Source organism: Cryptomeria japonica, chromosome 7 (genome assembly GCF_030272615.1).
Source record: "Cryptomeria japonica chromosome 7, Sugi_1.0, whole genome shotgun sequence".
NCBI lineage: Eukaryota > Viridiplantae > Streptophyta > Pinopsida > Cupressales > Cupressaceae > Cryptomeria > Cryptomeria japonica.
In genome coordinates, this window is record NC_081411.1 from 308,911,093 (window position 1) to 308,916,375 (window position 5,283).

The 5,283-nt window shown below is 32.2% G+C and overlaps 1 pseudogene; it reads right to left on the minus strand.

Moving 5' to 3' along the window:
• Window positions 1-275: 275 nt before the first annotated feature.
• LOC131039842 (protein HOTHEAD-like) lies at window positions 276-2,267 on the minus strand (annotated as a pseudogene).
• Between the last annotated feature and the right edge of the window lie 3,016 nt (window positions 2,268-5,283).

Consider the following 5,283-nt stretch of genomic DNA (forward strand, 5'->3'; position numbering starts at 1 on the left):
GTTGTCTTTGATTAAATATACTTATGTCGAGGAGGATCCACTAAGAACAAAATACAATACAGTTAAAATTCCACATAGTACAATTTAGTTTCATGATCATTTATCTATGAGATACATATAAGTGTTCAATACATTATTTATAACATTTGAAAATGGTTGAATATTTTCAATTGTTCACACGCTCTTGAAGAATATGAACTTATGATCATTTATTTATGTGATACATGTAAGTGTGCAATACATTATTTATAACATTTGAAAATGTTTGGATATTTTCAATTGTTCACACGCTTTTGAAGAATATGAACTCCCATATACCTACATATGATGCAAACATAAAAATGTTCAATTAATATGACAAGTAATAATGATTGAAAAATAATAGAACCTACACAAGAAAATATATACCTTCCCAACATCATGGTAGTGGCTTGTGGATTTGTTCCAGGACTATCCTTGAAAATTGAATTGTCCACAACCCTTAGATTATCAACACCTTTGACATGATGTCTTTTGTCAATCACTAAATCAATTTCACACCCGCCAAGGTAATGCCAAAATGTTCCTAGTGTATCTCTACAAAACTTGGTAAGGGATTTACTATCTGATTGGTTTTTAGGTAATGATGGCCCAATGAATCGAAGGACACTAGATTTTCCACTACCTTTAACTGCAAATTTTTGAATAGAAGTTGTTTTGCTAATATCTGACAATACCTTAACACCAAACATACATTTTTGTAGATCATAGGGATGAGAATAATAGTTATACCTTACAAAGGGACTATCTTGAGGGTTTTTAGTTCTAAGTCGTAGCTCACCCTTTGATAGGGGAAAAGCCACCTTGATAGTAGTAATTCCTCGATATTCATAGGTTGCATTTACTTGTAGGAAATAGCTACCAGACTCAATGTATACTTGTGAATTGTCTACTATACCAACTACTTGTATTTGAGAAAATTCAAGTGGTTGAGAGGATGCAATAATAAATCTTGAACGTGGTGGATCTTGAATCCCTTTACCAACAAATTTCAAATCTAGAAGTACAGAAACATTTGAATCTTTAAGTTGTTGCGATGGGCTGATTCCACTTAAGAGGAGAAGTTGGGGACTACCTATACTTCCTGCTGACAAAATTACCTCACTCCAATGTGAGAATTGATTGATGAATACTTGATAGGAAACACCATCAATGCTGCTCATAAAAACAACACCAATAACCTTCACTTTTCCTACATCACATAATTGATAATTAATTTTTAGAAAATTAAAAATTAAAAAACTTGTAAACAAAGAATATTATTATATCAAACATCTTATCTCAAACAATCACTCTAATGAAGAGGAAAATTACAAATTAATTGAAAACTGTCTCTGATAGAGAGTTGGTACATGCTTGTAGTTAATATATAGATTATTAAATAAAACCCAAAGTCTCCAAATAACTTGCCGGTATATTAACCAAAACATACAGATCATTTAAACCTTTTTTTGAAAATAAGGAGAACAATAGAATGTAAATGTCAAAGTACCTGATGAGGAATTGAAGAGTAATCTACTGGCTGTAGCATTGAGAAGAACTACAATGTTATCCGGATTTGCATATTTGAGAAGATCTGCAGCTGTGTGTCTCCTTCCATTGTTGTCAAACGATGACGCACTAATCTTGGTGCCCTCTAAATGATCTAAAGTATACCCATTGTAAGGAAGCACTCCAGCTTCCAACTGTGCATGCTTTACAGCAGAACTCCAACGAGAAAGTTTGTTTGGTTTGAAAGCATTGATCTTTTCTACTCATTCATAGGACTCATTTACAAGCTTCTCATCCCACTCCATCTTCCGGACATAGTCAAGGCTTGCCCTGCTGTAGAAGCCAGCGCCAATAGCTGATCCGCCTCCAAGAACTCTTGCTCTTGCCAACTGCACTCCATCTTCTGAGACAAATCCTTGAACGACATAAGGGAACCCACTGGCGTTACCCAAAATTTTGAAAAAGCCTTTCTTATCTTCAACGTCTGGATTTCCATAGGGTGAATCTCCCCTTTCCAATAACAAAACAGAATAATGCTGTGATAGAGTTGCTGCAAGAGGACACCCTGCTGTACCTCCTCCAACCACAATGTAATCATATTTTCTTGCAGCTACCTTCTCGGCATCTGCCGTCATAAAAGGAAATGGGTATTCTGCAGACACCGGGCATAGAGTGTCAGAGGGAATGAAAAAATCATTATAGTTAAAATTTGCCAATACATTTTTCTCTAAAATCATTACCGTTAAAATTTGTCAATACATTTTTCTCTAAATCATCTTCAAAAAATTTGTTCAAAATATGATCAGTTTTAAACCTCACACATTAAGCAACATATTAAGTTTAGTGCATGTTAGTCAGTTCTAAGTGTTTAACACTTTTAAATCTAGAAGTGTATTCTTAATATGACAACATACATTAAGCAACATATTAAGCCTAGAAAATGTCAGATATCAACTCTGAGTATTTAACACTTCTGAATCTAGAAATATAAGCTTAAGCTTAATGTGTATAAATTAAACTGTTCCAAAATTTACTGACCCAAATTCTGTGCGGCTGCTGAACAGTGTAGCCGCTGATGATTTGTAAGAATTAGCAGGTAAGAAATGAAAAGGATCAGATTCTCCATACCCACTTATCGATCTAAATACTGGTCTAGATCTGAAATCAAAATCGTGCTTAACTCCTCTGATATGTTCGTAGTTGAGGAAGTTTTCAAGAAAATTTATAGATGGGCTCCAAGTATGGTCGTTTTTGTTGCATTCGTCATCTGACCTAATGGGAATAATGCAATTAAGTACAGTCTAATCAATATAACTTTCCTTGTCTCCTAATTTTTATTTTAAATTCTTGCAGATGCCGTGATAAATTAATGAACTTACGTGGAAATTTATCCGATTGCTACTCATGTCGGCAATGAAGTTAAAACTGAGGGGGACATATTAGTTTTTAAAGTGAATGTGTACATTAATCAATGGCTGGTTGCGATTTATCCCATTTTAATTAAGCTGGTAGAGGAACACTGATTTCAAACTTTCTTTCTATTAAAATAAACGACTTTTAAAAATTGATATATAATCAAACGCTTGCTGTTGTAGCTTTCTAAAAGGTTATGTTCTGGACGACAATCGAAAGGTCACGGGAGATGTGGAATATGGTCTTCCGTGATGTGGAAGATGAGAGGTCAGCATCCCACTCTACTTTAATAGCTAAACGTAATTATATGTTATTTTAATTAATATTAATCAACAAAGAAAATTATTAAAACATTTAGAAAATTATAAAGACGAAGAGAAGTACATCCATATAATCTGGTGGGAACAATTTTATAAAAATGACAAATTTATAAATGTAAAAAAGCTTAAAGTTCAAGGGATTGACTTTAATTAGTCGAGACATTGATTTTTGAACTTGGAAACCTAACTTCAAATTCTAAAGGGACATTTGATATATAATTTTAAGTCGTGACTCTTGGTCTTTCATAATTGGCTTCTAAGATAAAGTTGGTTTACAAATAAGTGGATTTGTGTGTTGTGACACTTGGTCTTCCATAGATGGGTTTTAATGTTGTTTCTCAAAGGGAGTTGGTATTAGTCTCATGTTTATGCTCGGAAGAGATTTTGTTAATCAAATGTTGATGCTCATATGAGAAAATTATGTGTAAATGAATAACAATATAAATAAAAGAAAATAATAACAAGCTTAAGTCCAACAAAGTATAAATATCTAATGTAAACATAAAAGGAGGGTCCTTATCATGAGGATTGCTCGAAACATCTTGGGGGATATAATCATCAATTGACTACTAGTTAATGAGAGCATATTTTTATTAAAGAAAGTCAATTGGAATGCTTGAAGAAGTCATGAATCCAATTTCAAGCCTCTGAAGCTCTTGGAAAAAAATAAAAAAGGTGCTTCAAGTATTCCATCTATCAACAAAAAATGCCATATGAGCCAAACAACCATCCAAAGGAACTCCTTGATAGATAATGCACCAAGAAAAATTAGCCAATTTAGGCTCCAAAATCATTGACCAAATATATTGGAACAACTGATGCTAGGTTGGAGCTATGATTGAAGATTCAGTTTTTCTACTACAAGAAGATGGGGTGACAACCACCAAGAGTATTTGCAAGACTTTTAATTTCAAAATAATGTATCTCTATACCATTTCTAATTCTTCTACCTAAGTTTTTAGATATTATCAAAAAGGCCACCGAGAATTTTCTCTTAACCAAAATTTATGTTTGTTTAAGTTTACATTGTCCTAAATTTTTCCTCGAGTTATTTTTATATTTATAACAAATCTATGAAACATCTGTTCTCATATATATATATATATATATATCTGTGTGTTAGTGTGCACGCATCTGAATATCCGTGTATGTATGTATGTATATATACATATATACACACATATATGTATATATATATATATGTATGCATATATATATTTATATGTATGTATATATATGTATATATAGATATGTATATATCTATGTATGTATATATATATATACATATATACATGTGTACATATGTATATACATATATGTATGTATGTGTGTGTGTGTGTGTGTGTGTGTGTGTTTTAGTTAAGGTAGACACAAGAAAACAGATCATCTACATTTATGAAATAGTCATAAAGGAAAGTGAGACAAGTCTCACCAAAAGTAACATTAAATTAAAACTAAATGAAAAATAGGACTTTGAAGAACCAACAACAAACACTAGACACAACGAAACATCAGAAGTAGAAAACTACATATCAACAAGCAGTTGTAGACCACAAATGGCCTAACATACCTAGTTAAGAAAATTTTGCTTCTCCTTGAATAATACTTCCTTAGGTTCACCTCTCTTTTCATCATCTCTAGCTGGAGAATCTTAGGACTCCGTCAAAGAATTACTTTTGGTTTCATTCCTTTTGTTGGGAATTTTTTTAGTAGGTCAAGGTAAGATATGATTTCCATATATATTGGAATCCTCCATTGGTTTTTATTTTATCTTTTCTCTGGTGTATCCTCAAACACTTGTAAACTGTTTGTAGTGTTTTCAAACATATCTTTTCTTCGAATTACAATTTATGTCATGTTTATAAAATTTTCTTCTTTTTCAATTTTAGGGGCTCCAACTTATTATCTAAGTGCTCTCAATTATTAATTTTATCTACCAGACTCTTAATTAAATCCCATACATATTTATCAATCTCCTAATTCTATTGATCAATAGTTTTTGATAGAGATAGAGCCTCTA